General features: G+C 47.0%; 1 protein-coding gene across 1 annotated transcript in view; it reads right to left on the reverse strand.

Annotated features, from left to right (window-relative positions):
* Positions 1-8,930, reverse strand: part of dag1 (dystroglycan 1) — a 47,214-nt gene extending 38,284 nt beyond the window's left edge. Inside the window, exon 1 of the mRNA XM_084464284.1 lies at positions 8,301-8,930. The gene's annotated coding sequence lies outside the window, so the exon portion shown is untranslated. The remainder of the gene's footprint in view (positions 1-8,300) is intronic.
* Between the last annotated feature and the right edge of the window lie 1,070 nt (positions 8,931-10,000).

Consider the following 10,000-nt stretch of genomic DNA (forward strand, 5'->3'; position numbering starts at 1 on the left):
GTTTAACAGCGTTGTGTTTCCTCCGCTCTCGTTTCCAGGTCCAGCCTGCGTGTTTGTGCCGTACAAACACTTTAATCCCACCCTGGCCAGGTGGAAAGGCCAGGCTGTTTATCAGGTCAACACAAGTCACACACACACACACACTACACACACACTGCATACACAACAGACTGCATTCATAGGAGCACACGCACATGCACACACACAGACGCACATGCACACACATACACACACAGATGAAAACAGCTGAAAGGTTTTTAAGATTTGGGGAGCCACTTCATTAAAAGCGCTTGTTGGATTGTATCAGCTCCTGGACGCCTTGTTGTAATGTTCGTCGCTGCTGTTTGCTGTTATTTATTCACTGAGAACCAAGAGAGTTCCAACACCCTTTCATAATGTGTTTATCTCCTCTTTGTCAAGTGACAAGACAAATAACCTGAAAAAATTGGTTTTATTAGGTTATTGGGTTTCCCTTTTAGCAGCACTAAAGAAATAAACTACTTTTTATTTCCTACTTCGGTTCGCCAGCATTTGAGATGCAGGCCAAATCCTCGCTTGCCGAAACAGCAAACTTCCCAACCTTCTGTTCTCCGTCTGCCTCCGTTGTCAGAACCGAGGACCCCCACCCCCCGTCCCTGTCACCACACCCCCCGGTCTCACGGGCATCTTCTCCACCCGCCCGGCGGGGGCAACATCAAAGGGGTTGCCGTGGTTATCGCTCCATCACAGCCAGACATTCCGTGGCTATTTGGGTCGTTTGTCGGTGGAAGTGGAATTCCGACACAGTTGACGTAGCAACAGTCCAATGGGGCCGAGTCAGGTCGCTCCGACCCAAACGGGGAAGCCGCCGGGAATGCAAACGTGATTAAGTCGTGCCCGCCTGAGGTCAGTGAAAGAGACCTTTCAGGGAGTTCCTGGAGGAGCAGTTTATCAGCGTTGTTGTCGTGTAGTTTGGTATGTACACCGACGCTGTTGTTCTGGGTCGTGTTTCTCAGATACTTAAAAGGGACGCTGTGTTTTCAACCAGTCATCAAAAGTAGTTTCTGAATCGATGAACGGTAAAAAAAAACAAAAAAACGCCCCCTTTCACTTTATCTTAGACAAGCAACCAAGGCTTAATCAGGAAAATCCGGTAAATACGAAATAACTCAATAAATCTCAACAAATCTAATTACACACTGCTCCTGCCAACCACCTCACAGCCTGCTGGTGTGATGTGTGTGTGTTGGAGGGGGTGGGGCGGGGGGTGAGTCTTTGTGCCATGGCAGCAGTAAAAAGCAGCATCACCATTAGTAGTTCCCACCACAGCTCTGGCGTGGTTCTGGCATGGTTCCACGGTTGACCCGGCAACAGGGAGAGCGTTTGGCTCCGTGTCCAGCGGCTAACCAGCCAAAACAGCACAGCCTTAATAAAAACCATCCACATATAAGCAGTTAATGCCCTGGAACTAATTACTGCACTCTCTCTCTCTCTCTCTTTCTCTCTCTCTGTCTCTGTCCCTCTGTCCCTCAGTCTCTCTTTGTCTCTCTCTCTGACTCTCTCTCTCTCTGACTCGCTCTCCCTCTCTCGTTCATGAGACAGACCATCTCTCTCGCCCTGGACGCGGTCGGGGGACTGGGCTGTGATTGGAGCGGGGCAGGCGAGCTTTAGGTCAGGTGGGAGGGGGAAATGTGCAGCGAGAGGGCATGTGTTCTGTGTCGGTACCTTGTGTCAGGCGAGCGATGAAACACAAATGAACTCGTAAAAAGCAACTGTGGATGAAATTCCGCCGCAGATAGCCCAGGTTCAGAAGAGCGCGTTTGTATTGATCTCTCCTTATTTTGTGTTGATATATTATTGAGCATTTTCTCATGGTTATATTTCATTGGGGTCAATATTTGATTATCATTAGAAATAAAACAGCCATTACTGCACTGTGCGCATAATGGATTGATGATTTCAGATGCTGACTCAAAGCTAGGGTAGGCAATTTTTGGTTATATTTGTGGAAATTCTCTACATCCCTACACCAGTTAATAAATTAAATGCTTTGCCAAAATAAAGAACATAATCTTGTATCTGTGGCTGACACATACTGTAATAATGCAGTCCAATTATTGTATACATACCTACTTATCCTGCTACCTGTGCACACTCTGCCCATGCACTCATTGAACATGACAGGAGTCTTCCACAAGGCTAGGCAGACCTATTGCTAAAGCTACAAGCTACTTGTGTGTTTTGGGGGCGGGGCTTCGGAGGGAGGCCTCCAAAGCCCTGGAAGGAAGGGGGGCAAATTCCTTGGTTGGATACTTTCAAAATCTAGCTTAGGCTAGCTGCTTTTGCCAAATTGCCGACCCTAGCTTTAAAAAACTGACAAAGGCAACAACCACTCGTTCAGTCCCCCGCTAGTTAGCAACCGTGAAGCATGAATTGGAATAGGAAATCCATGTAACACATGACGCAATCCTCACCAAGCCTCGCTCAACCAAGATTGTAGATGTGCTTTATTATAAGGCTCTTCCCAAACGGCTTCGACAGGCAGCCGAAACCGTTGAGTTTATGGTTTCCTTAATCGACAGGGAATTTCCAGGGGGACTCCACACCCTGATGCATGCATTGCACACACCAGTGATTTGAAAACACTCCCTGCACTATTTGCACTGAAGCGCGTGTTTATTTCCATCATGTTAATAGAGCAGCGGGGGCACACCCAGAGATCCCGGCCACCCTGGGCAGTTAGGCGTCATTTCCTGCCAGGAGTGGAACCAGAACCACGGTGCAGTTTTACTCCCAGCGATTTTGGCTCGGAGACGGATGTGCGGCCGGCGACTTCTCCTGAGTCAGGTTTTAGGGGCGTGCTTTGGAACGACCTCGGAGAGCAGAGGAAAATGCCTACAGGCCCCGCAGTTCCACTCCTATACTGCACAGAGTGGAAATTAAAGGCATGGGCTATGACTAAACCCATGAGCCACCGGTGGACTGAGGACTGAATTATAGACCGGTGACAGCACTCTGAAAATGGAACATCACCATGGAAAACTGATTATGTTTTCAATGAGTGGGCCGGACTTTGGAGGTTCTGTACATCGGTTTGGGTCGTTCTCAATTGGTTAACTCAGCCTTAAGGGAGGCGCTGGCCGTTGATGGCCTAACACTGTCACTACTTTTCAGTTCAGACTTTCCCAACACTGTTGACCGTCACCCTCAGATCCGGACTTGGTGAGCAGACGTCAACTCTTTGCACGGCGGCTCCACTGTGGTCCTCAAACAGATGGTGTCTGAACAAACCAACTGTGTCTGAGCAGACCTCCCATCAGTAAACAACCACCTTGGCTCTGGGCTCACCACGAGATAAACTAGATCTGGTAACAAGGTGGAATAACTCAACTAATTTGGAATGTAAATCCTACCCAGTGCACTGATTGGCATAAAATCTTGTGATTGTGGTGATGGTGCTCATTTAGTACGTGTGTGTGTGTGTGTGTGTGTGTGTGTGTGTGTGTGTGTGTGTGTGTGTGTGTGTGTGTGTGTGTGTGTGTGTGTGTGTGTGTGTGTGTGTGTGTATTGGCCGCCTTCTTTGATATATTATCTGAAATTGTAAGAGGGGAAAAAGTGTGCAGACTTATTGCAGCACTGGAAGTGTTTCCGGTTCACAGCACGAAATGTGCAGCATAAATACCAGACATAATGATTAACGAGGCTCAGAATAGTGTCCGTAAGTATCCCTGTCCCTCACCTCTTAAACTCCTGGGGAGCCCTTCGCCATCACCTGATGGGATTTGGTGAGGGGGGAGGGTTATTTTTGCGTTCTGAGTAACATATCCGCATTCGCTGAGCGGCATTTCGGTCACACCGACGGCATGAGTCACGCTGGCAGATTTGTAGCCAAGTGGTAGGCTAACAGGTGCTACGCATGCCTCATCGACTATTTTGGTCTGTCAAAGGGGGGAGGGAGAGAGAGGAGGAGGTAGAGAAGAGCAGTGAGAGGAAGACGTAAGAGAGAGAGGTGGAGAGAAGGGGGCGGGCCGCCCCCAAAGATCGAAATTCCATCTGCCGATTATGACACAAAGGGTGGTTTCTGAGTTTACTTTATTTTTCTCACAGGCTGAAAAAATGAGGAAGGGGCGAAAAATATAGCACAATGTGTAAGTGGACAGGGGCCGCCTTTGCTTGCCTTGTCCCTGAAGTTTGAAAAGCTGGATCTGCCGATTAGATTTATCATTTGGAGAACACACCAGGCGTACCTAGGAACTCAATCCTATTTTGGATGGGTATTGATTTCTGAAATAAGGACCGTCTGTGACGCACGGGGAAGGAGGAAAAAAAACCTCTCCACCTGTGTTTGTCTTGTGTAGACTATTGTGTGTATAGGTGTGTGTGTGTGTGTGTGTGTGGAGGAGGAGGAGGAGGGTGCATCTTTGGGCTGTGTCTGATTTTAATCAGTTTGTGTCTGTTGGACATCAGCAAGATGCAGAAAGTGATTTAATAAAAAGTCGGGGCGATACATGCTCGGAAAACACAAAGCAACACTCAGTCACTTTGTAAAAATGTATATTTCTCATTTCTTCTTTTTTATAAAACAGATATGCTCATTTAGTTTCTAGCATGCAAACACTCAACTTCTAGGCTCTTTTGAGGACTCGAGGACTTGAGGTTTTTGTAAGCGACTGATGAGAATAATGTACACTACACTCCATATCAACATAAACTTTGCATTGAGGCAGATTTTAAAAGGTCACGATTTTAAGACGCAGAACATTCCAATAGCCGATATCATCTGCCGATATACGTACAGTATGTATGTGTACATACTGTATGTACACATGCTATGTCATACATGGCCTATATATTTAAGTAATATGTTTCATTGAAACTGCTTTATTGAACATGATTAGCATGAATGTGTAAAAATAGGATATTTTTTATGTTTGCATCAACAAAATACAATTCTTAATTAATGAAATCAACTCCAATAAATCGTGAACAAAATCCCTGTCATCTACCATCACAAAGCGATTTCAGTTTGTTCAAGCGCAAAATACATCAAAATATTCTAGCTACTAATGACAGGCTGGTAATTTGGTAATAGAGAGCAGTAGCAATGTTCTCTTTGAACGTGCGCTGCGCGAGTGATATCAAACAGAGACAAGGCCTAAAACTGAATCTTCCAGCATGTGTTGTCTGTTGTACGATGCGACGCGGTGCTCTCTGGCTCGTCTGCTGTGCGACCCACTTCACATTGAAGTCCTGCCATAACGAGCCGGACTCATACCAAGAGAGGATCTGAAAGCCGCTGACATTGTTCCACACAGCACATACGAGTGACTTTGTAGTTTTGTTTTTTCTAATTAAACATGTTTCAACCGATTTAACCCTATTAAATTGGGAGAAAACCAGAACGACAAGTTATAGTCTGTGTTGGGAGAGCCCTTATTTTTATAATGGTGGCACACTGCCAAAACTCTGATACATTTTCACATCACCTGGTGGTATTAAGCTGGCCAATTCCATGTTTCTTATGTGCTATTATCGGTAGAATTCCAACCAATCCCGATAGAACTCTGGAACCCAAATATCAGCCTACATTATTGGCAAGTCAATATATCAACCAGACCCAACATGGCACTTTGTGACAGAACACCTCTCCTATATGGCCGAGTACAGCTGCTGATTGATGTCTAAACCAAAGCATGTGTGAAGTCACACGCAGCCACTGACCAGAACCCCTAATCTGTTATTGCATGCAAACACACACACACACACACACACACACACACACACACACGTTAAAGTTGTCACCTGACAACTGTGTGTTTGTATGCAATAACAGATTAGGGGTTTTGGTCGATGGCTGTGTGTGTCTTCACACATGCTTTGGTGTGTGTGTGTGTGTGTGTGTGTGTGTGGCTACTGCCGATATCCTGGCCAGTGATTGGACTGTTCCGTATGCTAATGCTACGGACCCTGGTGCTAATGATACAGGTGCTAATGAATCTCATGCTGCGCTGTGGAGGATTTATGCTGAAATGTAACTCCAGTATGTGCACTCACTCACTTTGACCACCAAATCAAATCAGAGCAGTCGATACAGTCTAGTCCATACTAAATCTATAGGAAAATCCATATTCTATACCCCCATATTTTTCTCAATGGGAAAAGTCACACTTTCTCACTTCAACCAAATGTATAGCATGTTAAGAAATCGACACGTATGCACTCACTCACTTTGAAAAGCAAATCAACTCTGAACACAGTAGTCTCCTCTACTGTATGAATCTATATTAGATCTATAATCTATATCCGACATACACCACATGTTTTTCTCCACAGGGAAAACCGCCCCCTGCCCCCACCCTTTCTCTCTTACCCTTCTCCCCCCTCTTACACATACACACACGCGCACACGCGCGCACACACACACACACACACACACACACACACACACACACCTAACGTTAAAGTAGGTTCTTCGCGACACCTGAAGTCCTGTCCTATGGGAGCGCTGGCTGCATCTGTGCAGACAGAGACAGTCCTATAGGCTGGAGGCAGAGAACAACCACCCCCATGGGACGAGTTGGAACAACTCGGATGGCCCATTAACGCATCGCCCAGTGGCTGCACACATATACTCGGTGGGGGAGTCCGTGTCTGTGATCGGAGAAACGCTCATAACGCTGAATGCAAATGGTGCGTTAAATTAAGGAAAGAGTGCGAAATGCTGTCGGGGAATATCGGTTTAAAAACAATAGCACAATGTAAAACAAGGACCAGTGCAGTCCCATCCTGGTCCACATCACGTCAAGGCGAGTCAAAAGGTCAGTTTGTAAATAGCCTATTTTAACAGGAGACAGGGAGACACCATGTTCATGTGCCACATCCTCCCTGCTTTCTTTACTGTCCAAACTATTTTTTTTCCTGGAGACATCATGGGGCCTACCTTGGCCTACCCCTCTAAGGTGTGTTTTCTGAGAACGCTGTGCATCTCCTATTCTCTGTAAGGAGTCCTTTGTCTTTTCCTCGGCGAAGAGACAGATAGGCCTACCCCGACATCCACGGTCGGCGTTCAAACGTCTCCATGGCGAAGCGTACGTGAGCGGAATAGCGAGGAGGCAGGCAGAGAAACGGCCCCCGCTAAGCGAGGAGGCACCGCGGTCCGTCTGACCGCTGACTGAGAGGCGTCAAGAAATAATACCGTAATAATATTAAATCACTCGGCACGTTGTGTTCGGACGCTTTTTTTTTTCTTTTCTTTTTTTTACAAAGTTGGGTTTATAGACGCAGTGTATGTTTGTAAGTTTGTTTAGCCTACTGGAGCCTACGGTGCCTTTCACCTTAGGGTTTCTGAGGACGCTCAGCTCTGTGTAGGAGCGGGGGCTTGGGGGGGCAGAAAAAGTGCGTTCAGATGGACACAGCCGCGCGTCAAGAACACACACACACACACACACACACACACACACACACACACACACACACACACACACATGGATGCGCAAACGCACGCACAAACACACAAGACACGCACTGAACAGATTCAACTACACATAAAAAAAATACCTCATCGCACGCTGCCAGATGCCTCTCATCTAAGCACTCCGTCAAAAATAAACCCCCCGATGTAACGGAATATTAAACACAATCTCAGCTATGGGATGCCTGCGTGCGGAGCGGGGAACAGGGAACCCACCAGTTCCCCGTCCCGTCTTTGAAATGCACCTGTTTCGGTCGGGAGCCAAGAACGAGGGCAGGCCAAATAAGTCTCAACTTCGGCCCGCCGTGCAAAGCCCAGCCCGGGCCTGTGCAGCACCAGGGGAGGGGAGTAGTGGGAGCCTAACTGGGATAAGTCGACCAGCAAACCATCTAATAACCCAGGGACGGCCAAAAATAGCCCGTTGTTTGTGCTGCCAAGCCGGAGCTGCTGCTTTTACAAATCACGACGGCCAGCTCGGCACAGCGATCCGGCTCCAGGCTCCCTGTCCCCGACCCACCTCACACAGAACACCGCTAGTCCACATTTCATTAGGAGGACATTAGGGTGAATTAGACATTAATTATCCGAGACACAGCACTCCGCAACCCGCAACCTCATTAATTGTTCCTTGCAGCAGAGAATTATCTAATTTCCCCAAAAAATACAGCCTTCATAATCATATCCCCATCATCGCTGTGCACAACCTCCGATACGACTCGATCAATAGAGCCGAGAAATACCAGACGGAATAAACGCCACATATACGCCAGAGACACACGCTCCTCCACACACACAGAAGCACATCGTATAACGCGGCTGAGAGGGGCCATTAACCGACAAAGACACTGACCGTGTTTCCCACTGTAAACGTCCGCTATCCTGGTGAAACCCTCGGCTCTTCCCCGGCAGGAAAGGGCGAGCGGCTGCACTGGCGGAGGTGACGAGGCTTTGGTGGTCGTCCAACACGACCCTTCCTTCCTCTCCCAGCAGAGTCGAGCTGACAAATATGGGCTGCTGCTGGCTGGCTCGGTGTCGGGTCTCCCCCGGCTCCTATCTCCGGTTCCCCGGCTGGCGGCGGACTGTCTCCGGTCTGACTCCAAAGTTAGTCGCCGAGGAGGCGGCGCGCTGTCTTGCGGATACAAAAAGGACTCTTGACGTAAATAAACCCACCGACGTCCGATCCTGAATCGCGGCTTCCTTCCCCCCTGGGAGACTCAAGTTCATCCAAAGAAATGACCGGAGAAAAAATCAAAGAAACCCGCCGAAACCCCCACGATAAAATCACATGTCGGGTCTTCTGCAACGCAACGCAACAGCAGTGGGTCAGTGAGTCGGAGTTCGTTGTGAGAGACTGGTGTTGGTGTTGGATCGAGCTGTAAAATCAGTTGTCTGCTGGGACCTCGCCCCGTGTCCCGACGCCAGAGGTCCTACACACTAATGTCCGCTACCGAGCTTGAAGGATGAATTTCCACTGGAGGAGCAGAATGAGAGAGAGAGAAAGAGAGGGAGAGTGAGAGAGGAGGAAGAGAGAGAGAGAGAGAGAGAGAGAGAGAGAGAGAGAGAGGGAGGGGAAAAGGGGTGGGCAATGCCTCGCATTCTCTGAATTACTCCACCCCCAAACCTCCTCGCTGCTCTCTCTCAAACTCTCTATCGCTCTTTCATTAAAGCCACTGTTGTTGCAGTAGCACTGTGCACAGTCTACGGTCACGTTAGGTCCATGTCCAACCGGCACACCCTCACCGTGGAAAGATAATGCGGTAATAAACAGATTAATCAATGGGTGTACTTATACTATTAAATTATAATAAAACCCATTGATCCAAGGAGGAATGCCACGGATTACTTTATCAATATAACCAAAAAAATACACAAAAACATTGCAATGAAGTTGGCAGTCTAAAATCGTCTTATTTAGAGAGAAATAATACGCTTTTCATTTGTAACTCGAAACTGCATGAAACTAAAAATCCTTTGGGCCGAAAAAAAACGACTCTAATTATAATTGAATGAAATCACCATTTAGAAATGGATGTAAGAAAGTAGTATGGTTATTTGCTTAATGCTGTCAAACCAGGACCCTCCTAGTGCCAGAGTCTTTTTTCAGTCTCTGTCAAAGCACAGAATATTTTATAATCTCAGTGGGGATCCGTTCCATAATCCCAAAGCAGTCCTTTCATGATGCAGACTTTCCAGAACATTCTTACAGGACGCGCCTCGTTCGCCATAGACTCCACAGAGCTCTTCAGATAAAGGGCGTTTGAAGGGAAACCGCTTTTTCACAGTCAAAATGTTTAAATACAGAAAGAAATGGGGTAGTTTCGCTGGAAATCTGCCAGCTTTTTCCAGAGTTCGATTTCGATTTGGAAAATGATGGTTTACGGAAGGCTATTCAAAACCATTCAAATATACTCAAAAAAATGATAGTGTTGTTACATATAACACAACCATTAATCTGGAGGTGTTCCTATGAACAACATATTATAATGTGTGATATACATGAATAAATATGATGTAAAATGGCCATACACTACCATCTGTTGGCCACTCACT

The sequence above is a fragment of the Micromesistius poutassou genome (genome assembly GCF_964030765.1).
Source record: "Micromesistius poutassou genome assembly, chromosome: 2".
Lineage (NCBI taxonomy): Eukaryota > Metazoa > Chordata > Actinopteri > Gadiformes > Gadidae > Micromesistius > Micromesistius poutassou.